Source organism: Carcharhinus amblyrhynchos, chromosome 19 (genome assembly GCF_965287045.1).
Source record: "Carcharhinus amblyrhynchos chromosome 19, sCarAmb.v2.hapA, whole genome shotgun sequence".
Classification (NCBI taxonomy): Eukaryota; Metazoa; Chordata; class Chondrichthyes; order Carcharhiniformes; family Carcharhinidae; genus Carcharhinus; species Carcharhinus amblyrhynchos.
This window is the reverse complement of record NC_137342.1, coordinates 4,827,710-4,853,699: the sequence shown is the minus strand read 5'-3', so window position 1 is coordinate 4,853,699 and position 25,990 is coordinate 4,827,710. Positions and strand designations below refer to the sequence as shown.

The 25,990-nt window shown below is 43.1% G+C and overlaps 1 protein-coding gene across 1 annotated transcript in view; it reads right to left on the bottom strand.

Annotated features, from left to right (window-relative positions):
• Positions 1 to 25,990, bottom strand: part of mrpl42 (mitochondrial ribosomal protein L42) — a 78,575-nt gene that overhangs the window by 24,666 nt on the left and 27,919 nt on the right. The gene's annotated exons all lie outside the window — the stretch shown is intronic.

Below are 25,990 nucleotides of genomic sequence, written 5' to 3'. Positions count from 1 at the left end.
CTATCCTATCCATCCCATTCATCACCTTATACGTCTCAATGAGATCTCCCCTCATTCTTCTAAACTCTAACGAGTACAAGCCTAGTTTATTCAGCCTCTCCTCATAGCTCAATCCCCTCAACTCCGGTATCAGCCTAGTAAACCTCCTCTGCACTCCCTCCAGGGCCAAAATATCCTTGCGCAGGTGCGGCGCCCAAAACTGCACACAGTACCCCAGCTGCGGCCTCACCAATGCCCTATACAGCTGCAGCAAGACCTCCCTACTTTTATATTCAATCCCCCTCGCTATGAAGGCCAGCATCCCATTCGCCTTCCTGACCACCTGCTGCACCTGCAAGCTGGGTTTTTGCGACTCATGCACAAGGACCCCGAGGTCCCTCTGCACCGTCGCCTGCTGCAGTTTTTCGCCACGTAAGTAATAGTCCTTCCTACCATTCTTCCCACCAAAGTGGACCACCTCACACTTGCCAACATTAAATTCCATTTGCCATTTCCTGGCCCATTCGCCCAGCCTATCTAGATCCTTCTGCAGACTCTCCACACCCTCCGCACAATTTGCCTTTCCCCCAATCTTGGTGTCATCAGCAAATTTCGACACCCTGCACTCGGTTCCCTCCTCCAGATCATCTATATAAATGGTAAATAGCTGAGGCCCCAGCACCGACCCCTGGGGCACCCCACTAGTCACCAACCGCCAATCCGAATAGCACCCATTGACCCCCACTCTCTGCCTCCTATTTGACAACCAATCCTCTATCCATGCTAACACCCTACCCCCAACTCCATGTCCCCTGACCTTCTGCAATAACCTCTTGTGAGGTATCTTGTCAAACGCCTTCTGAAAATCCAGAAAGACCACATCCACCGGCTCTCCTCTATCCACTGCCCTAGACACATCCTCATAGAACTCCAGTAAATTTGTCAGACACGACTTCCCTTTAATGAAACCGTGTTGCGTCTGCTCTATCAAGCAATTCCCTTCAAGATGCCTCGCAATTTCCTCCTTAATGACGGATTCTAACATTTTACCTACCACAGACGTTAAACTAACCGGCCTATAATTCCCCGCCTTTTGCCTGGCACCCTTCTTAAACAACGGCGTAACATTAGCCGTTTTCCAATCTTCCGGCACTTCCCCGGAATCCAGCGACGTCTGGAAAATAACCACCAAGGCATCCACTATAACCTCCGCCATTTCTTTCAGAACCCTCGGATGCATTCCATCCGGTCCTGGGGACTTGTCCACAATCAGCCCCTCCAGTCTGTCGAGCACCACCTCTCTAGTAACAGTAATGTCATTAAGACCCTCCAGTCCTACCACCTTTCCATCGCTAACACCCAGCAAATTATTCACGTCCTCCTCCGTGAAGACAGAAACAAAAAAGTTATTCAAGACCTTAGCCATATCCCCATCCCCTACCACTAGCTCCCCTTTCTCATCCTCTAAAGGACCAACGTTCACCCTAGCCAGCCTCTTCCTTTTTATATATTTATAAAAACTCTTGCTATCCTTTTTTATATTAAGTGCTAGCCCAGCTTCATAGCTTCTCCTACCCTTCTTTATCAAATTCTTTGTCAATCTTTGTTGACATTTAAACCTTTCCCAATCCTCTTCTCGCCCACTGCTCTTAGCTACTCTAAATTCCTCCGCTTTTAATTTAACACTTTCCTTCACCTCCTTCGTTATCCATGGCTTATTACCTCTCCTCCTACTGTCCTTTTTGACCATCAGAATAAATTTCTGCTGAGCACCAAGAAAGATCTCCTTAAAGATCCTCCACTGCTCCTCAGCAGACCTACCTTCCAACGCGCTCCCCCAGTCCACATTCGCCAATTCTTCTCTCATCCTACCATACTCCCCTCTATTCAAACAAAGGACGCGTGTCCGGGAACCCACTTTCTCCTCCTCCATCTGCAACAGAAACTCCACCATGCAATGATCACTCTCTCCAAGAGGATCCTTCACCGCAAGGTCCCTAATTCTACCCGCCTCATTACATAGCACCAGATCCAAGATAGCTCGCTCCCTCGTCGGCTCCAACACACACTGTTCAAGGAAATTATCCCGGCAGCATTCCAAGAACTCCTCCTCGAGCCCACCTCGTCCAACATGGGTCGACCAATCAATATGTAGATTGAAATCTCCCATAACTACTGCCGTCCCATTCCTGCACGCCGCACTTATTTGCGCGTTAACAGCCCGCCCCACCTCCAGATCATTACTTGGGGGCCTATAGATGACACCCACCAGCGTCTTCCTCCCTTTGCTGTTCCTAATCTCCACCCACAACGATTCCACTTTCTGCTCTTTGGCTCCGATATCATCCCTTGCTACCACCTTGATACTATCCTTAATCAGCAGAGCTACGCCACCCCCTCTTTCCTCCTGCCTATCCTTCCTAAACACTTGATAGCCCTGTACATTCACCTCCCAGTCCCTGTCACCTTGCAGCCACGTCTCTGTAATGGCCACCAGATTGTATCCATTTGTGTCGATCTGCGCCACCAGCTCATCCACTTTATTCCGAATGCTTCGTGCATTCAGATAAAGCGCTTTCATCCCAGCCTTCACCTGGACCCTATTTGCCGTAACGCCACCAATTGGGACATCCTTGGCCTCTTCCCTTACCTGTACCCTATCCTTAACTTTACACCTCGTAGCGTCACCTACCCTCGCACCCTCCCCCCCCCTAATTAGTTTAAAGCCCTGTCTACAGTCCTCTTTACTCGATTCGCCAACACTCTGGTCCCAGCACAGTTCAGACCCACCCCATCCCGCCCGAACAAGTCCCACCTACCCCAATACTGGTGCCAATGCCCCATAAATTCGAACCCATTCCTCCCACACCAATCCCTGAGCCACCCATTCACTTCCTTTATCCTGTCAACCCTACGCCCGTCTGCACTCAGTTCAGGCAGTAGCCCAGAGACGACCACCTTGTCGGTTCTACTTTTTAATTCCATTCCCAGCTTTTCATACTCCCTCCCCAGATCCTCAGTCCGCACTTTGCCTACGTCGCCAGCACCCACATGTACCACAACGACCGGATTCTCACCCTCCCACTCCAGATTCCTCTGCAGCCCAGCTGCGACATCCTGTACCCAAGCACCAGACAGACAACACACCCTTCTGTGCACTTTGTCATTGTGACAAAGGACAGTGTCAATACCCTTCACCCCACTATCCCCAATCACTACTACGTTCCTTTTCCCCTTCTCTTTGCCTATGTCCTGCTGCATCACTGTACCGTGTGCAGTTTGCTCACCAACCTCACCTGCCTCGTCCTCTTCCAGACTGGAAGCAAGAACCTCAAACCTGTTATGCAGATTAAGAGGCTGAGGCCTCCGCTCCTCACCCTCCTTCCTCCTCCCAGCAGCCCCCTTTTGTCCCTGACCCTTAGATTTAGCCAGTCTAGGGGGGGTGGATGTCACTTGCACCCCATTGACAATGGCACCCTCTCTCCCCCTGATGAGCCTCAGTGTCTGTAGCTCAGAGGCCAGCTCATCCACCTTGAGCTGGAGCTCCTCCAGCAACCTGCACTTACTACAGACATGGTCACTGGGAAGGACCCTGGGGTCCACCAGTTCCCACATCATACAGAAACCACACATCACATGCCCCTCCATTATTCACTGTAATTTTTTATGGGGAAAAAAATTTTTTTCCTTGTTTCCTGCTGTAGTAGTTTTGAAAAAAAATTTTTTTCCTTGTTTTTTCCAACAAACTCACCTGGCCTTTTTCCTCCAAGCCCTTTTTGATATTAAGCCCTATTAACTCACTCTGCTTCCCACTCACTCCGCTGCCCGCTCAGACGCTGCCCGCTGTCTACACCAGGCCTCCTTTTAAATCTGGCGCTGATTTAAAGCAGGCTGGTCCACAAATGCCTTTTAACCACTCCTTCAGAATTCTTAAAGCAGTAAATACAATAAATAAATGCTTTAAACAGTTCTACAAAGAGTAAAGTGCTTTAAACTCATTAATATATAATGTGAACAGTTGGGGTCCTGCACATCCCTGCAAACCCTACTAATCATTGACTGCCAATCAGAAAAAGACCCATTTATGCCAACGTTTTGCTTCCTATCTGCTAACCAGCTCTCTATCCATCTCAAGACATTACCTGTAATCCCATGTGCTTTAATTTTACAGAGTAGTCTGCTATGTGAGACCTTGTCGAAAGCTTTCTGAAAGTCCAAATAAACCACATCCACTGGTTCTCCTTGGTCAACTCTGCTAGTTACATCCTTTAAAAATTCCAATAGATTCGTTAAGCACTTTTCTTTTGCAAATCCATGCTGACTTTGTCTGATTATGCCTTCCAAATGCTTGGTTATGAAATCCTTGATAATGGATTCTAGCAACTTCCCCAGTACCGACCATAGGCTCACTGGTCTATAGTTCCCTGTTTTCTCTCTACTTCCCTTTTCTGAATAGCAGGCTTACATTAACTACCCCCCAATCTGTAGGAACTATTCCAGAGTCCATAGAATTTTGGAAAATAACCACCAATAGAAATAGAACATAGAACATTACAGCACAGAACAGGCCCTTCGGCCCACGATGTTGCGCCGACCAATTAAAAAATTAAAAAAGCAATGACCCTTTAACCTAAACCAATCCCTTTCCATCCATAAACCTATCCACGGACCTCTTAAACGCCCCCAAACTAGGCGCATTTATTTACTATTTAATTTATTATTATTTATTATTTACTATTTCCAGGGCCACTTCCTTATACACTCTGGGATGAAGATTATCAGCACCTTCAATTCCATCAATTTCCCCAAAACCATTTCTATACTAATGCGGATTTCCTTCAGCTCCTCATTAAAACATGTTTCATAAGAAATAGGAGCAGGAGTAGGCCATCTAGCCCTTCGAGCCTGCCCCGCCATTCAATAAGATCATGGCTGATCTGTCGTGGCTCAGTTCCACTTTCCCGCCCTCTCCCCATAACCCTTAATCCCCTCTCTTATCAAAAACCCATCAACCCGCGTCTTAAAAATATTTAGCGAGGCAGCCTCCACCACTTCAACGGGCAGAGAATTCCAGAGATTCGCCACCCTTTGAGTGAAGAAGTTCCTCCTCAACTCCGTTCTAAACCGCCCCCCTTTTATCTTGAGGCTGTGCCCCCTAGTCCTACCGTCTTTTTTGAGCGGGAAGAGTCTCTCCACCTCTATCCTATCCATCCCATTCATCATCTTATATGTCTCAATGAGAACTCCCCTCATTCTTCTAAACTCCAACGAGTACAAGCCTAGTTTAGTTTCTCTCAGCACTTCTGGTACATTGCTTCAATCTTCACAAAAGAATACATGAATAAAGTACTAACTTAAATCCTCAGCTATTTCTTTATTCCCTGTTATGAATTCTTCCATTTCTGATTGTAAAGGGCCTACATTCATTTTTGTCAATCTTTTTCTCTTTACATATCGATAGAAACTTTTACAGTCAGTTTTTACCTTCCTCGCCATCTTACACTCAGATTCTATTTTTCCCTTCTCAATCAATGCCTTGGTCCTCCTTTGCTGAATTTTAAACTGTTCCCAATCCTCAGGCCTGTTGCTTTATCTGGCCAATCTAATACTATCTTTAATTTCCTTTTTTAGCCATGGTTTGGCCACAATTCCCTTACCACTCATATGCCAAACAGGAATAAACAACTGGCATTCACCTATTCATTTTTTAAATGTCTGCCATTGCCTGTCCACTGTCTTTCCCAGTCCGTCATGGCCAATTCATGCCTCAAACCATCATTGTTGCCTTTATTAAGATTCAGGACCCTGGTCTCAGAATCAACTACATCATTATCCATCTTGACAAAGAATTCTACTATATTATGGACACTCATCCTCAAGGGTTCTCTCACAACTAGATTGCCAACTAATCCTTTCTCATTGCATAACACCCAGTCTAAGATGGCCCACTCCCTTTTTAGTTCCTCCATGTATTGGTCTAGAAAACCATCCCATACACACTCCAGAAATTCCTCCTTTGTTATACCGTGACTAATTTGACTCTCCCAATCTAGAGTACATGGTGCATTGGGAGACTGTCACTTGCCCCAACCTCCGATCGCCTCCACCTGATGGCCTCCTCCCTTGGTCAGTCACCACCTTTGTTCAGATCTTTGATGGCTGCCCTGGTGATCCCTGATGTGCTGCCTCCTCTTCAGGCCCCGCCCCTCTCCTTAGGCCTCCCCATCCCTTTAAGCCCTGACCCTTGGCACTGCCAAGTACCAGTGGGCAGTGCCAGGAGCACCAGTCTGGCACTGCCAGGATTCCAGGCTCACAGTGCCAGGATGTCACTGCCCGAGGGGCACTCTCCGTTCCTGTGCCCAAACACTGGGGGGACCTTAATATCTTCCGATCCCAGAGGCAAGGCCATCACATCAGGTCCCCTTTACTGGGGATTGTACGTGATCCTTGCCAGTGAAGATCTCCAGCAGTGTGGCTGTTAAAGCAAATAAGCCTGGACGATTGTGTCCCAGGCTCACTAATAACATGGAAATGACATTTTAAATATTTAAATCACTGAAGCTGATTATGCTAGAAGATCGAGGCTGGTAAGATTGCAAGAGACAAGAAACCAGGCATGAACCTTGTTTCATGCCTCTTTCATGATCTTAGAGCCCTGCCACCCCAATCGACTGGTGTGATGAGCTGGTAAGATCGCTTCTCATGATGTGGAGATGCTGGCGTTGATCGCTTCTGCCCAGACTAAATAGCTCTTCACTTCTATGCTCCTCTAAATTTGTTTGGATGACAGAACAGAATGATACATTCTCTGGTACGTCATAATTCATCAATTTTATTCTAGTAGCACAATAATGATGAGTGTTTCAATGTTGGTATGAGCTATGCTGCTGTTACTGTGAGGCTATCCCAGAAGGATAACATGGAACACTGTTCATATTGGAATGTGTGCTTTTTGTTATTGTTTGCCTGCAGGTGCAGCAGGTGGTCAGGAAGGCGAATGGGATGCTGGCCTTCATAGCGAGGGGGATTGAATATAAAAGTAGGGAGGTCTTGCTGCAGCTGTATAGGGCATTGGTGAGGCCGCAGCTGGAGTACTGTGTGCAGTTTTGGGCGCCGCACCTGCGCAAGGATATTTTGGCCTTGGAGGGAGTGCAGAGGAGGTTTACTAGGCTGATACCGGAGTTGAGGGGGTTGAGCTATGAGGAGAGGCTGAATAAACTAGGCTTGTACTCGTTAGAGTTTAGAAGAATGAGGGGAGATCTCATTGAGACGTATAAGATGATGAATGGGATGGATAGGATAGAGGTGGAAAGACTCTTCCCGCTCAAAAAAGACAGTAGGACTAGGGGGCACAGCCTCAAGATAAAGGGGGGGCGGTTCAGAACGGAGTTGAGGAGGAACTTCTTCACTCAAAGGGTGGTGAATCTCTGGAATTCTCTGCCCGTTGAAGTGGTGGAGGCTGCCTCGCTAAATATTTTTAAGAAGCGGGTTGATGGGTTTTTGATAAGAGAAGGGATTAAGGGTTATGGGGAGAGGGCGGGAAAGTGGAACTGAGCCACGACAGATCAGCCATGATCTTATTGAATGGCGGGGCAGGCTCGAAGGGCCAGATGGCCTACTCCTGCTCCTATTTCTTATGTTCTTATAATGTACAATCCAATGAGGAAACAGTCCAGTCATTGTGTGAATAATTAATAAAAAGTATTTATTAACATAAAATAAAAACACAAAAAACAAAGATTATAGCACTCTGCGATATTTAAGGATACTGATGGCCATACCCACATAATTTTACATTAAACTATTCCTTCATCCCCAAAACTACCTACGTTTTTCCTGAACCCTGAGACACCCATTTTCCAAAATGACATTCAATATTAAGTAACTCTGTGGAATAAATCCAGCAAACACCGAGGTTAAGGTGGCCACGACTGGGAAATAGTTTTGTGATTCAGTGAAGGCAGAAAATGGCAGCTTCTCTTGGGAGACTATAGCCCTAACATGATGCAGTTCTGATGTTCCTCTCCCTGAACATCCTACAGTTATACTATTTCTTTGATTTTATGTCGCTGTTGACTCAGCTTTTCTCAGCTACGTGTCAATTTCCTTATCTCTCCACTTTGAAGTTACCACGTCTATAAACCATATTTATTTTTTCTGGTCGCATATATAATATATTTATTTCCTACTGATTGGCTAATTCACATTTCATCCAGCCATCTGTCCCTAATCAACTCTCTGTTTTGACTTTGTTTTTTAGTCCTAATTTTCTCTAATTCTTTACAATGTTATAATAAATTATGCATCACAAAATCAATATTTAACAAAATGTGTTTAGGTGAAAACTTCTTTTGATTAAAGATTTCCTGCAGTTTAGGATCCTGTTTCTGTCTCTCACTGAGTGTTGTTCTCATTAATTGGGGCACTAATAAAACAGCCATGTGAGAACATAAAATGTGCAGCAATCAATTTACTCACTTAATGAGAAATGGGCCGGTGGCTCTGATATCTATCGGCCGGTGACTCTGACATCCATCATTATGTAGTGTTTTGAAAGGTTAGTCACCTTTTGAAAGGTGAATCAATTCCAGTCTCCCGCACTACCTGGATCCACTACAGTTCACCTACCGCCGTAACAGGTCCACAGCAGGCACCATTTCCCTGGCCCTGCACTCAACCCTGGTACACCTAGATATCAAGGACACCTATGTCAGACTCCTATTTATTGACTACAGTTCAGCCTTCAACACTATTATCCCCATGAAACTCATCTCCAAACTCCGTGGCCTGGGCCTCACCTGCTCCCTCTGCAACTGGATCCTGAACTTCCTAACACACAGATCGCAGTCAATAAGGATAGTCAACAACACCTTCTCCACGATCATCCTCAACACCGGTGCCCCACAACTGTGCTCTCAGCCCCCTACTATACTCCTTATACACTATGACTGTGTGACCAAATTCTCCTCCAATTCAATTTTCAAGTTTGCTGATGATACCATCGTAGTGGGTCGGATCTCAAATAATGGATGATGAAACAGAGTACAGGAATGAGATATAGGACCTGGTGAACTGGTGCGGCAGCAAAAATCTCTCCCTCAATGTCAACAAAACGAAGGAGATTGTCATCGACTTCAGGAAGCATAAAGGGGAACATGCCCTGTCTACATCAATGGGGACGAAGTAGAAAGACTCGAGAGCTTCAAGTTTTTAGGTGTCCAGATCATCAACAAATTGTCCTGGTACCCCCCAAGCCTACACTATAGTTAAGAAAGCCCACCAATGCCTCTACTTTCTCAGAAGACTAAGGAAATTTGATATGTCAGCTACAACTCTCACCAACTTTTATAGATGCACCATAGAAAGCATTCTTTTTAGTTGTATCACAGTTTGGTATGGGCTCCTGCTCCGCCCAAGACAGTAAAGAACTACAAAAGGCCGTTAACGTAACCCAATCCATCACGCAAACCAGCCGCCCATCCATTGATTCTGTCTACACTTTCCACTGCCCTGGGAAGTAGCCAGCATAGTCAAGGACCCCATGCACTCTCTTCCACCTCCTTCCTTTGGGAAAAAGATACAAAAGTCTGAGGTCACATATCAACCAACTCAAGAACAGCTTCTTTCTTGCTGCTGTCAGACTTTTGAATGAACTTACCTTGCATTAAGTTGATCATTCTCTACACCCTAGCTATGACTGTAACACTGCATTTTGCATTCTCTCTGAACAGTATGTTTTGTTCATATAGTGTGCAGTACAATACTTTTTACTGTGTGTTAATACATGTGAAAGTAATAAATCAAATCAAAATATAACTGCAAAACTGTTCACAGTAAAGAATAAACAGGAAGTAGGGCTTCAAGCAAGCTGAAGGAATCAAATGCTTACATGAGATGTGTGGAATGTTAAGTATGTGGCAACCTGTGTCCGTGTTTACTCATTTTATAACTGAATGTAAAACAGGGCTTTGTGAGCAGCTCTGAGTCTCTTGTCTCTCACTATTGTAGGAGCTAACGTCTTTAAACAAGGTTCTGGTTGTTTGTGGTAATGTTATAGAGCTGCTTCTACATGAGCTTTGTCCTTTTTTACAGGTCTGGCAGCAACTGCAAAATAATTTTGCTGGATTTGCTAAAGCCTGTCACCTCGATTTAGTAAAGCTTAGCTGGACAGAACCGTGTCTGCATTGTTTAGTTTTTGTCTGGCTGAAGATCTAGACCTCCTGTACAGCAGAGATTGTGTATATGGACCTTTCTCCCAACAGTTAAATATAATTTGGATCACTCCAAACTGAAGGTTTGGGGAAAATACAACACCACTCATAAAGGGGCAATCAAAAATTTCTTACTGTTTATGGATGAGTAATTAGAGGAGAAAGCAGGGCCATTTAAATTAATCTCCACCTGTCCATAACAGCTGTAATGTGTATATGAAAGTCCTGCTAAGTATTTCCCACGTTTTCTGTTTTTAATATCAGAGTTCCAGCATCGCAGTATTTTGTTTTTGTTCTGTGATATGAAAGGTTTTATTTTCTTTCTTTATTGTTTCAGTTGATTATGAAAGATATTTCTATGCCTTACAAACATTGAAATTAAAATCAGGTTTGATTTGTCATTTGATTTACCATTCAGACAGTACTTGAACCTAAGCAGTGTGGAACTCCCAATCCACTTTATTTTGGAACAGTTCAGACCCCAATTCCTGATTTACATCCCATGTCGTGTGAAATCTATGAACCATAAGACTTCCTTCAAGGACTCTCACTTCACTTCACTTTGGGGCAAATCCCTGACTCTGGATTTACACTAAAGATTTTAGCATCTGGGTGAAGTAGGAATGGCTTTTTACCTGCATTCACTTTGATATGTGAGTACACCTCAATTGACATTTTGAAGACAGTTTTACTTTCTGATTCAGGGCCTTCCCCAATAATATATCACACTTTTATCTCGCTTGTATGTCCGTGGAAAAACTAATAATCCAAAGGCCTAGTCTATAATCCATAAAACGGGAGTTTGAATCTCACTGTGTCAGTTTGAAAAATTCAATTCAAAGTTTTTGAAAAAACTGAAAATAAAAAACTGGTATTAGCAGAAGTGACCAAGAAGCTGTCGGATTATTATAAAAATCCAGCTGGTTCATGAATGGCCCCTAAGGAAATTAAATCTGTTCTGGTCTTTACACGACTGCAGTCCCACAGAATTGTGGCTGCTGCTTAACTGTTCTTAGAAATGGCCTCATAAGCCACTCAGTTGTTTGGAATTGTTATGAAAAATACCATAGGGTTGGATCAGTTCAAGAAAAAGCCCAATGCCATCTTTTCGTGGTAACTAATAACTCCAACTTCTGAAGAATTATTATTTTTTACAAAGAGGTCACTTCAAAACTTTGGATATCACAAGTTATAGACGAGCAACCCTGAGAAATGAGTTAATAGCCTAAATTGTGAAACAAATTTAATAAATCTGTTAGTCACAAATACTCTTTAGAGAAGGGAGCTTTCATTTCTGATGGCTTTCTATTCTGACTCAGTATGTTCATGTAATTCTAGACTCACACTGTGATTGAGTCTTCAATTAGCAGACAGCAAGGATCATAACAGGGGATTAATCCATGTATTGCTCCCATTACAGGTAACCTATTGACTTCATGCTGTCTCCTATTTTACACGATTGTTTGTGATGACCATGCTGTTGAGCAGCTCTATGCCTTAACGGGGAGTCTAAAGTCATAAGACATGGGCACTTGTTGGAAGAGGGTGCCAGAGCAAGCTGAGAAAGTTGTTAAAAGTCCCAAGGCATTCTTGGCATTATCAGTAGAGGAATAGAGTACAAAAGCAATGAATGCACTTCTTTGAGGGCTGATGAAAAAAAGATTCAATAAGAACATTCAAAATGGAATTGGATAAATTCTTGAAGGAAAATAAGTTCAGGGCTGTGAGGAAAGATTGGGGTGGTGGGATTAATTAGATGGCTCTGCTGAAGAATCAACACAAGGATGATGGGTCAAATGGCCTCCTCCTGTGCTGTAACAGTCCATCATTCTATCCAATGAATGCAAAAATAGTGTTAAATGCTCTGCATTGTGAATGATTATATTCACAGGAACAATATTGTCTTACAATATTGTGTGCTAATAATCACAATGCAATGATATTGATCTAAAAATAAACTTTGTGAAATAATAATTCTATACTTTTATCCTGTTACTAATTATCATCAGACTTTAAACAGATTGTGAAGAATACCTCAAATGCACTGTTGTAGTACTGTGGTTAATAATACCATACAATTTTCTCTTCATTAGTAGATGAGAAACACTGAAAGAAGCAAGATATATATTGTATATTGTTAAATATATTTTCCACATCATTTGGAGCAGCTACAAGCCAAGTAGGAACCCACATTACTGAATCTAATGAGGCAACAACTGACTGATCAAGGTGAATGATAGGCAAACGTGGTGAGCACAGGAGGATTGGCTGTAATGACATGGAGACCTACTGAGCTATTTTGTGAATTTGAGCCCACATCACCTCCACAGACATGAACAAGTCAAGCATGAAAGCCAACCTGGACAAAGTTGCAGATCATAAGAACATAAGAACATAAGAAATAGGAGCAGGAGTAGGCCATCTAGCCCTTCGAGCCTGCCCCGCCATTCAATAAGATCATGGCTGATCTATCGTGGCTCAGTTCCACTTTCCCGCCCTCTCAAACTATGCTAGGCCATTTTGGGAAGATTTCAGACCTGTCCATCCTGCAAACTATCACAGATTAGTGTGTAGCATCAGTGGACAAATGGGTGACAAGCACAGTTACAGCAGATCACAGGAATGCTCTCGCCAATGACATTAAGACATAGTGGACCACTGTCTAAAAAATGATGAAACATTAATACTGGTTTACAGATCACTAGAATAGCAAAGTGTTTTTGAATCTCTCACGAATTCCTTGCCAGCATGGACCTCTCGGGAAGTGACAAGTGTCAGGACAAACATCCCAAGACAGACCCCCATAGTCAGAATGGGGCAGGTTATTCTACACACACAGGCATTACCTTCTAAGTATGAATCACAGATCAATGGAATTACAAATAACAAGGAGTCTTCCACATCTACTCATTCCATTCAGGTGACACACATTAGTAGTACTCGAGAAACAACAAGTTACAGTGGTTCATAATGCACAACAGGAATCACAGCAGCTCCTTAGAATTCTTGCTGCATTAGCTGTCTACACTGGTAGCAATCTTGCCTAATTGTGGTTTCAAAACTCATTCCAGAGAATTGAGCAAAAGGTTGAGCTAATCCTGTGCAATACTGAGTGATTCCTGTACTGTTGGAAGTCTTCATCAGATGAGATCATAGAAGAATAATAAAATCCCTATAGTACAGAAGAAAGCATTCAGCCCATTGAGTCTGTACCAACCACAATCCCACCCAGCCCTATTCTCATAACCCTACGCATTTACCCTGCTAGTTTCCCTGACAGTAGGGTCAATTTAGCATGGCCAATCCACCTAACCTGCACATCTTTGGACTGTAGGAGAAAACCAAAGCACCCAGAGGAAACCCACGCTGACACAGGGAGAACGTGAAACTCTACACAGACGGTGACTCAAAGCTGGAACTGAACCTGCGTCATTGCACTGTGAGGCAGCAGTGCTAACTACTGCGCCATCATGCTGCCCAGAGATTAAACTGAGGCTGTGTCTGCTCTCTAAGATGAATGTAAAATATCACACAGCACTATTTCAAAGTTGATAATATGCAAGTTCTTCCTGGTATAAAAACAGAAAATGTTGGAAATACTCAGCATGTCTGGCAGCATCTGTGGAGAGAGAAACAGACTTAACTGTATGGATTAGACTGGGCACAGGGTGGATAAGCAAACTGACCATGGACACCATGGTACAGGAAGTTACTGAAGTGGTGGGGGGAGAAGGGTAATTAGGAATATAACGGCAGTAGAAGACATATTACTGGAGAAAGTGAGAGCTGTACCATGGGGACAGTCTTCAGCTGAACTGTGCTGGGACTAGTGTCCTGGTGAGTGGATATAACTAGGGTGGTGGAATTTTAAACTATCCAGAGGGTAAAAGGGATCATGTGAGAACAGACATCAGAAACAAAAGGGAAACAACAAGGTTATAGAGCAGGGTAGCAATTTGGACAATGATAATCTAAGTGTGGCAGGAAGGGACAGGACATACAAAATTAAGAATGTACCTGTAGATAAGGCCAGAGATTGCAAAAATTGTAAAAAGACAAAATTAAAGGCTGTGCATCTGAATGCATCCAACATTCAAAACACAATAGGTGAATTGTTAGCACAAGCACAAATAAATATATATAACCCCTTAATCTTTACAGAGATATGGTTGCAAGGTGACCAGGGCTGGGACCTAAACATTGATGGGTATTAAACATTTCAAAAAGATAGGAGGCTAGGAAAAGGAGTAGTTTTGTTAATTAAGGATGTCATTAGTGACAGGTGACCTTAACTTAAAAGAGCATGATATTGAACCAGTTTGGGTAGAGATAAGTAATAGGAAAGGTAGAAGGTCACTTGTGGGAGTAGTTTTTAGGTCCCCCAATAATACTGTAGGACAGAGGAAATAAATGGGGCATTTAAGAAAGATATTACAATAATTACAGTGACTTTAAATGAATTGTAGATTTGGTAAATAATATTTTCAAAGGAAGCCTGGAAAATGAGGCCATTTATTACAGCAATATGTTCTGAAGCCAACCAGGGAGTAAGCTATTTTAGACTGGGGAAAATAATCAGGATTAATCAATAACCTCATCGTCTATATGTCAGAGATTATAATGCGATAGCATTACCTGTTCAGTTTGAAGGGGAGAAGAGTAGGGCTAGGATGATTGTTTTAAACCTGAATAAAAATACAACTAAAGGTATAAGAACAGAGCTGGCCAAGTGAACTGGGAAACAAGGTTAAAATAGGAGAGTGGAGATACAGAGGCAGACTTTAAAGGAGATATTTAATAATACTCAGCAAAGATATAACCCAGTGAGAAAGAAAGAAATCTTTGAGAATGATACATCATCTATGGCTAAATGAGGATGTTAAATATCAAAAGAAACAAATCAATATAGGTCAGAAGATTGGAGAGATTTTAAGCACCAGCAAAAAATGGCTAAAAAAAGGAGAAAGTAGAATAAGAGAGAAAGTAACTTATAACAGCAGATAGTAAGAGTTTCTACATGTATTTAAATCAGAAAAAATAACTAAAGCTAATGTCCTCTAGAGATTGAGTCTGGGGAATTTAAATGGAAAACAAGGAAATGATAGAGGAACAGGTATTTTTGTGTGTTTTTTTACTGTAGGAGACTTGGAGAACCTCATGAAGAGAGTTGAAAATGTAAAGGTGAAAAGGAGGGATGAACTTAGAACAATCATTATCAGCAGGTAAAGGTGCTGGGAAAACAAAACAAAGGCTTACAAGTCCACAGGAACCAGATGGCCTGCATCCTCAGGTTGTAAAATAAGTAGCTGCAAAGGTAGTAGAGGCATTGGTTAAAATCATTCAAAATTTCTTGGATTCTAGGAGAGGTTGGGGGGACAGGCAGCCATCCTCAATTGGATGGTAGCCTCAGAGGTAGATGCTTGCTAATTGGTCTCCAGCTGTAATATGCCAACGCAGGCTCCTGCCCCCTTTTGATGCAAGATCAGCTTTCCTTTTTGGCCCTGGTGGTGATACTGCAGCTTCTTCCTGAAAATTCAACATTAGCTCTGTCACTTTGTGGGGCTGGGGAGTAAAAGTGAAAATTTATGTACTGCAGCAATCTCAAGATGGCATTACGTTACATTTGAAAGGTAGTAAGGAAAGTTAACTATTTCAGCAAACAGTTGATTTGGTTTAGCATCGCATTTGGACTTGTGCCTGTGATAGTTTATAGTGGCAGATTTATGGGAAACAATTAAACATGCAAATTTTAAGCTTAAACTGGAGATAAAACAAGTGTGAAGTCTTAATTTGGTAGAGATAAATGAAAGATTGGAATATTTGAAATGATTATGATAAATCTTGCTTTGGATTAATCTGGATCAAAACTTCTTGTTAGGTTTGAAAATATATTCTTGGCAGTGAAAAGGTATTTTGAGAATTAGATTCCGAGAAGAGAATTAGTCCAGGGCTTTCGAATGCTTGCCACGAGAAAAGTGGTGACATAATGACGTTCATTTGAGAAATTTAATCCGTCCCCTTTTGAAACAGAGGATTAACCCATTCTGTCCCAGATAGGATGGATCTTTGTGTTTCAAGATTTGCAGTAGCTTCAAAACATTCAGGAATTTATTTATACGTTCTTCAATATAATAGAAATTATTGACCTAAATCAAAATCTAGCAAGAGGGGGGAAACTATCTAGTGAGGAGTTACTAGATAGAATGGGGGGGGAGTGCGAGATTATATTCACCCCTATTGAATAACTTTTGGTAATGGCACCAGTTTTGACTGACAATGATGGGAATAATTACACTGCCATAATGATCCAACAGCATCTTAGTTAACATAGAATAGTACAGGCCCTTCGGCCCTCGGTTTTGTGCTGTGTTGGATGTGTGGAGTGGGTATTCAAAGTTAGTGAACCAATCACAATACTGGGAGAAGTAGTTCAGAACACAGAGTGCATTCAGATGCAAATTTTGAACATGAGAGAGTTGAAAACCGGATGGGAAAGCCTACTCCTACCAATAAACTAACAGATTGTTATAGTTAGAGATGAGGAAAATAATCCAGTGGAATAAATTAATTTTGACAGAAAGGAACAGGTATGTGATGTATTGATGAGATATGGGGAAGTGAACAGGGTAATAAAAGAGATGTTAGAGAAGAACTGATATTGAACAGAGTGGGACAGAATTAACGGTGGGGTTTGTTTGATGGAACATGAGAATGACAATGGTAATGAAAAAAAGAGACATTTAAAGGGATTCTAAATAAAAATAAAACACAGTTTAGGTGGTAGCTATGGATGAATGAACAAAGTTTTTTAAAAAAAAGACACAAGATAAACATTAATGGACATTAGAAAATCCACAACACTGTTTTCTGAATTTGGGATCTCTCAGATATGGAACTAAGTGGGAAGGTTTGATTTCTGTTTCAAAGATATTATGAAGCAAACTGAATAGAATTCAGTAAAAAAGAAATTCCAATGGATCCAAAGAAGGCTATGCTTTGTACACAAAGGCCAATACCAGGCTAGGGGTGAGGCAAGTTCTGGGACTTTTTGATTACTGTAGGGATTTTGTGGAAGATTATGCAGTACTTGTGAAACCCTTACAGGAGTTGATCAAAGCAGGAACAGCTAGCAATGAAAAGATAGAGTGGGGAGAGGGGAAGCACAGGCTTTCTCCAATTTAAAGCAAACTGTGGCAAAGGCTTCCGCATTAGGATTACCGGATCTCGGTAAGCTGTTTCATATTTTTTGTGAAGAAAATGATGGAATACAATCCGTGCAGTAACCCAACAGCATGGGGATAAATTAAAACCAGTGGGGTACTACTCTGCTCAGATAGATTCAGTCGCCAGAGATATAGGACATAGAAAAACTACAGCACAAACAGGCCCTTTGGCCCACAAGTTGCACCGAATATGTCTCTACCTACTAGGCTTACCTATAACCCTCTATCTTACTAAGTCCCATGTACTTATCCAAAAGTCTCTTAAAAGACCCTATCGAATCTGCCTCCACCACCACTGCGGGCAGCGATTCCACTCACCCACCACCCTCTGAGTGAAAAACTTACCCTGGACATCTCCTCTGTACCTACTCCCCAGCACCTTAAACCTGTGTCCTCTTGTGGCAGCCATTTCAGCCCTGGGAAAAAGTCTCTGAGAATCCACTCCATCAATACCTCAGGTCACCTCTCATCTTTCATCTCTCTAAGGAGAAAAGACTGAGGTCCCTCAACCTATCCTCATAAAGCATGCCACCCAATCCAGGCAACATCCTTGTAAATCTCCTCTGCGCCCTTTCTATGGCTTCCACATCCTTTCTGTAATGAGGTGACCAGAACTGAGCACAGTACTCCAAGTGGGGTCTGACCAGGGTCTTATATAGCTGCAGCATTATCTCCCAACTCCTAAATTCAGTTCCTCGATTGATGAAGGCCAGTACACCATACGCCTTCTTAACCACATCCTCTACCTGCAAAGCTGATTTGCATCGATGTGTGAGAGCACTAGCATGCACCTTATGGGCAGTAAGTGTTTCTCAGTCATTTACCCTGATGGGAAAAATAATCCTCTATTGTCCCCACACAATTGTCCAGGAGGTTGAAAGGAGTTTCTGATGGGAGATATTCAAAATGTGAAGCAAACCTCTTGCCAGGGAACAGGCATGTAGCAATCAGAAAAGATGTAAAGGAAAATCCCGCAGGAGAACTGACAGTGCAAGGAACAGAGCATGAATGTGTTGCGGAAGTGAATGAGGGAATGGGTGAAGGTTTAGCAGAAGAACCACTCGCAGAAGAAGGGATAATTAACCTATATGTAGACGGAGCAAGAAAATATGTCAAGGGAGAACCCTGCACTGCATGGGGAGTGGTAAATGATGAGGGAACAGTGATTGCAGGAGAACAATCCCCAGAAACAATTCAGCACGAGTAGCAGAGTTGTTAGCTTTAACTATAGCTTTAGAATGGAACAAAGGGAAGCGAGTTAATATCTATACTGACAGCAGATATTCCTTTGGAGTAGTGCATGATTTCCATGGAAACCCTACTGTGCAGAAAGATGCCATTTGGCCCACTGAGTCTGTACTGACTACAATTCCACACAGGCCCTACCCCCATATCCCTACATATTTACCCACTAAACCCTCTAACCTACGCAGCTCAGGGCACTATGGGGCAATTTTTTTCTGGCATGGCCTATCAACCTAACCTGCACATCTTTGGACTGTGGAAGGAAACCAGCGCACCTGGAGGAAACCCACGCAGACATGAGGAGAATGTGCAAACTCCACACAGACAGTGACCCAAGACGGAAATCGAACCCAGGTCCCTGGAGCTGTGAAGCAGCAGTGCTGCCCACTGTGCTACCGTGCCACCCACCATGACAGCTCCATGACAGCTTGGAGTGGACGGGGCTTTATAACTGCAGGAATAGCAGCATTGCAAACTAGGGAAAGAATAGACGTTAATGTGAAGCAGATGCAAAAACAGGTTTCAAGAGAAGAGAAGCAGAAATGGGAGAAAGATGGAGGACAGAAAGGCTGAGATGGTGTATGGAGAAGGGAAGCAAAAATAATAGTCCCAGAAGCAGTGCAGCAGACGTTGTTAAAAGTATACCATGGATGAGCTCATACAGGGAGAGATAACATGATAATGCTACTCAGAGAATGCAGGTGATGGAAGGGCATGGGAACAGACATAGCAAAGTTCTGTCAGAGGTATCTAAGGTCAATGATAAGATGGTTGCCATGCGCAATACTTCAACATTGGATTACATCTTAGCAGCCAAGGCTGGAACATGGGCAGTATTTGGATCAGACTGTTGCACATACAGATAATTCAGAAAATAAAACCAATTTGGTTGCCCACATCAAAAAAGAGATGGAGAAATTTAAACCGCCCCAACCATACATGGTTGGTTGTCAGGTTGGCTAGGCTCTTTGGGAGCAACAATTCTGCATGAGATCGTATTATTTTTCATTGTGATCTTAGCATTGGTGGTAATTGTAAACCTGCTCAGAAGCGGCTATGCACAAGACCATCAAAGGTACAGTCAGTAATAGCAGTCACAGTGAGGAACAGAGGATCCCAGAGGCCAACTTATCCTTTGAGATTTAAGAATGTTTGCTTAGAAACATCTATTGAGTGGCCTAGTCTTGAGTTAGCCAAAGGTCAGAAAGGGATATGTTGGAGAAAAAATCCTAGTAGGTTAGAGGAATTTTATATAATTAGGAATTTAAGGCACTAATCAAACCATTGACACTAAGTGAAAGTCTCTCAGATCAGACTATCAGTTTAATAGGAAAACTGTCTGCATAAAGACATATAAAAATGAGATTTGAACGAGTGTTTCTGATTTAAACATGTATTTTGATATTTTAAATAAATTAAGTGTATTTTATAAAAGTAATTGTGCACTTTAGTCAAGAGCAGGTTGCTGCAAGGAATGATGGCGCACAGAGCTACATTCTTTAGAAACAATAAACAAAAGCAGCACGGTGGCACAGTGGGGTTAGTACTGCTTCCTCACAGCCCCAGAGACCCGGGTTCAATTCTCCCCTCGGGTCTGCAGGGAGTTTGCACATTCTACCCGAGTCTGCATGGGTTTCCTCCCGGTGCTCCGGTTTCCTCCCACAGTCCGAAAATGTGTGGATTAGGTTGAATGGCCATGTTAAATTGACCCTTGTGTTGGGGAGATTAACAGGATAAATATATGGAGTGATGGGAATAGGGCCTGGGTGGGATTATCATCGGTGCATCAGCGAAAGTTGCTAGCAGCAAGGTTCTCAGGGCTACTTATGAATAGAGTTCTTCACACTATCCAGATAAGAGAGATCTCTTCTCAAACATAAGAATGTACATCAATCTCATTTGACCAGTGATGTAGCAGGAGTTGGTGGGAATCTTAATTTTGACCTTTGTAACTAAGCATTAGGGGTTACTTGGCAACAGAGAAAGAAACATCAGAAATAGGGGGAGGAAGCGTTCAGATTATATGGAGCAATGAAATCCCATGGTGTCAGAGGGTAGAATGCAGTTGGTTAATGTATGTAACAAGTGTTAGTAATGATAGGTTTATATTGAAGATGATTTGATCATAACTAACAGAAGGTAGGAAAATTTGATATGAAAATTTGTACAATTGATCGATCCGTGCATTATAACCTCAGCGTGAGTGGTATTGAAATGCTCAAAGCCTTCTTTTCAAAGTCCAGCAGAAGAGATTATTGTTCAAGATTAAAGCACACGGAATTGGGGGAAGTGTATTGAGATGGAAAGAAAATTGGTTGGCAGAGAGGAAACAAAGACTGGGAATTAACGGGTCCTTTTCAAATTGGCAGGCAGTAACTAGTGGGCTGCCACAGGGATCAGTGCTGAGATCTCAGCTATTCACAATATATATTAATGATTTGGATGAGGGAACATCTCAAAGTTTGCAGATGACATCAAGTTGGGTGGGAGGGTGAACTGTGATGAGGATACAGAGATCCTTTAATATGATCTGGACAGTTGGGTGAGTGGGCAAATCAATGGCAGATGCAGTATAATTTGGATAAATGTGAGGTTATTCACTTTGGAAGCAAAAACAAGGCAGCAGATTACCACCTAAATGGCTGTAAATTGGGAGAGGGGTGTGTGCAGCGGGACCTGAGTGTCCTTCTGCACCAGTCACTGAAGGTAAGCATGCAGGTGCAGCAGGCGGTAAAGAAGGCAAATGGCATGTTGGCCTTCATTGCGAGAGGTTTTGAGTACAGGAGCAGGGATGGGTTGTTGCAATTATACAGAGCCTAGAATATTATGTCCAGTTTTTGTCTCCTTTTCTGAGGAAGGATATTCTTGCTCTCGAGGCCATGCAGCGAAGGTTTACCAGGCTGATTCCCGGGATGGTGGGACTGATGTACGAGGAGAGATTGACTAGGCTAGGATTGTTTTCACTGGGGTTCAGACAAATGAGGGGTGGGGGGGGGGGGGGGAATCTCATAGAGTCTTACAAAATTCTAAAAGAACCAGACAGAGTAGGTGCAAGGAGGATGTTCCCAATGGTGGGGGAATCCAGAACTAGGGTCACAGTCTGAGGATTCGAGGTAGGCCATTTAGGACAGAGATGAGGAGACATTTCTTAATCCAAAGCGTGGTGAGCCTATGGTTACCACAGGAAGTAGTTGATGTCAAAACATTGAATGTATTCAACAGGTATCTGGATATGGGGCAAATGGGATCAAAGGTTATGGGGAGAAAGCAGGATTAGGCTATTGAGTTGGATGATCAGCCATGATCATAATGAATGGCAGAGTAGACTCGAACGGCCAACCAGCCTCCACATACTCCAGTCTTCTGTTTCTTGTAGTGAGGCATTGGATTGCCCAATGCTCATTTTCCTTTGAACATTGTTTAATAAAGATATGTCTTTAAACCACTGGCTAAACACACTGGCTTTCATGTGTGTTTGTATTGGCTGACATTCTAGCAATACCTAGCCTCCAGAGAACCCCATAATAATGTGTATATAGCCACCATACATACCCACATACCCATATATATATCCACCATATATATTCACATACCTGTGTATATATCCACCACACATATTCACATACTCATGTATATATCCACCATACATATCCACATACCTGTGTATATATCCACCATACATATCCACATACCTGTGTATATATCCACCATACATATTCACATACCCATGTATATATCCACCATACATATCCACATACCTGTGTATATATCCACCATACATATCCACATACCTGTGTATATATCCAGCATACATATCCACATATTCATGTATACATCCACCATACATATTCACATACCCGTATATATATCCACCATACATATCCACATTCCCATGTATATATCCACCATACATATCCACATTCCCATGTATATATCCACCATACATATCCACATTCCCATGTATATATCCACCATACATATCCACATACCTGTGTATATATCCAGCATACATACATCCATACATATCCATCCATACATACACAATACTCCAAATGGGGTCTGACCAAAGCTTTATACAGCCTCAGAAGTACATCCCTGCTCTTGTATTCTAGCCCACTTGACATGAATGCTAACATTGCATTTGCCTTCCAAACTGCCGACTGGACCTGCACGTTAACCTTAAGAGAATCTTGAACAATGACTCCCAAGTCCCTTTGTGTTTCTGATTTCCTAAGCATTTTCTCATTTAGAAAATAGTCTATGCCTGCATTCCTCCTTCCAAAGTTTTGGGCCCCAAATCTAAGGAAGAATGTGCTGGCCTTGGAGAAGGTCATGATGTGGATATGCCAGCATTGGACTGGGGTAAACACAGTAAAAAGTCTGACAACACCAGGTTTAAGTCCAACCGATTTATTTGATAGTAAATTCAATTGCTTTCGAGGTTACCCTCTTCGTCAGAGGGTATATTCGAGGGTAACCTTGAAAGCTAGTGAATTTACTATCAAATAAATCGGTTGGACTTAAACCTGGTGTTGTCAGACTTTTTACTTGGAAAGGGTCCAGAGGAGGTTCACAAGAATGATACCTGGAATGAAGAGCTTGTGTAGGAGAGGCTGAATAAACTAGGCTTGTACTCATTAGAGTTTAGAAGAATGAGGGGCGATCTCATTGAGACGTATAAGATGATGAATGGGATGGATAGGATAGAGGTGGAGAGACTCTTCCCGCTCAAAAAAGACAGTAGGACTAGGGGGCACAGCCTCAAGATAAAGGGGGGGGGTGGTTTAGAACGGAGTTGAGGAGGAACTTCTTCACTCAAAGGGTGGTGAATCTCTGGAATTCTCTGCCCGTTGAAGTGGTGGAGGCTACCTTGCTAAATATTTTTAAGATGCGGGTTGATGGGTTTTTGATAAGAGAGGGGATTAAGGGTTATGGGGAGAGGGCGGGAAAGTGGAACTGAGCCACGACAGATCAGCCATGATCTTATTGAATGGCGGGGCAGGCTCGAAGGGCTAGATGGCCTACTCCTGCTCCTATTTCTTATGTTCTTATGTTATGAGGAATGGCTGAGGACTCTGGATCTGTACTTGTTGGAATTTAGAAGAATGAAGGGGGATCTTATTAAAACTTACAAGATACTGTGAGGCCTGGATAGAATGGATGTGGAGAGGATGTTTCCACTAGTAGGAAAAACTGGAAGCAGAGGGCACAACCTCAGGCTAAAGAGACGATCCTTTAAAACAGAGACGAGGAGGAATTTGTTCAGCCAGAAAGTGAATCTGTAGAATTTTTTGCCGCAGAAGGCTGTGGAGGCCAGGTCATTGAATGTCTTCAAGACAGAGGTAGATACGTTCTTGATTAATAAGGGGATCGGGGGTTATGGGGGAAAGGCAGGAGAATGGGGATGAGAAAAATATCAGCCATGATTGAATAGCGAAGCAGACTCGATGGGCTGAGTGGCCTAATTCTGCTCCTATGTCTGCATCAGACATAAGAACATAAGAAATAGGAGCACGAGTAGGCAGGGTAGGCTCGACGGGCTAGGTGGCCTACTCCTGCTCCTATTTCTTATGTTCTTATGTCTGATGCAGACCCACATTCACCCACATGCCGGTCTCATCCATGTCTTACCCACTGGAGTTTTGTGGCTGTATTCGCTTCCTGAACTACATATTACAGTTTATTTTCTGATTATTAAAACCTTCCACTGACCAGTTGTTAATTTGACCTTAACTCCGAGTGCAGCTCTCTGCTCGCCCCTATTGTGTATCAACAAACTTGCAAGGATATGGCTATCCGCGGAGCTATCAAAACTATATTTCTTTCTCAAACTCTACACTTGTTCCCGAACTTCCTGCAATAAAATCGCTCCAAAACACAGTGATTAGAGAGGACCTAGAGGACAAAGGGCGAATGAGTCTCACCCAACCCAAAGCAAAGAATCACCCAACCCAAAGCAAAGAATGCCCCATCCGTGCCCACCCCCGCGTCCCGTAACAATTCTGTAATTCACAGGGACAAGCCGCTCTCCTGTAGAAACAAATATCTTAACAAGCCATCTACTCAACATGAAGCTCAGAGGCAGCACCACTGACCCGCCTGCCCACGCTATCTATACTGTGTGTCTATACAGAGTTGGATGAGACCGTGTGGGATACTGGAACTTCCTCAGTCCCGGCCTCAAATAAAACCTCTCGATAAAGGGACTGAGGTTTGATACCCTGCCTGTCTCCAAACCCCTACAAACATTTTAATTTGGACATTTTTTAGAAGTTTCCTTTGTTTTTTGCTCGGGCTGTTCCCTTTCCTTTTGGGGAGCTGCCCCTTTTTGTCCTGATTTAATTTAAGTTTGTTTATGCGGTTTGACCTTAAAAGAGGTCAAACCCCGACAACATCAAACATTCCTGGCTTCTTTGTGAGTACACTGCACACAATCCCAGATCACTCCCCCAACAGAGAGCGCCTTATCAGGATCAGAGGTAGATATACACACACTATTGTTTATCAAGGTGAAAGGTTGGAGGTGTTAGAATTTGGACTGCAACTTGGTGAACTTCCACCTTCCCCAAACCCCGTGTTATTGGCTCTTTGATATATCCCCTGACACAGAAATGGTGCTTATCGCCTTTAATGTGTGTTTTTGCACACAGGTGTATAAATATATTTTTGTTTTTATACAAGGCTGAGAACTTGTCACGAATTCCCACTAAGCCTATTAATAGACAGCTCTGGGAATGAAGAATTCCTGAACTGAGCCTGGGGCTCGCGTGAACTTCCAGTGTAAATCCTGATTTTGGGGTGAGGTGGGGTTAAAGATCATTTCCCTTCCGCCCCGAACATTCTGTTTTCGTCTATTTATGAAAATACAAATTTGTTTAACTATCAACGTCAAACCACCTCTAGGGATTCTTGGAAACACTTTGCAAAGTGGTTTGATATCGCTGCTCACTTCTTAAAGGGACACTCGCCACTGGGACACATGGCTGGAAAATACGACTCCAGCTTGGCCAAGGTGTGAACTCGGGGTTCAATGTGGAAGTGGCTCAGAGTCCCGAAGAGGTTCCGGCCTCAGGGGAGGTTCCTGTCGCAATCTACAGAGGGTAGCCGGGGCAGAGAATCCAAACCGCTTGGCTTTAAGAACCGGCTGCTTGCCAGAGGCTTCATGTGACACAATTCCTGGCAGGTTCCTGGAAAGCCGTTTTGGACTGAGTGAGAGGGAGAGGGAGAAAGGGGGGAGAGGGAGAGGGAGAAGGAGAAAGGGAGAAGAGGCGAGGTAAAAGGGACGGGTTAAGGTGAAGACAGGGCAGGGAACAGTCACTGCAACAGTGAAGT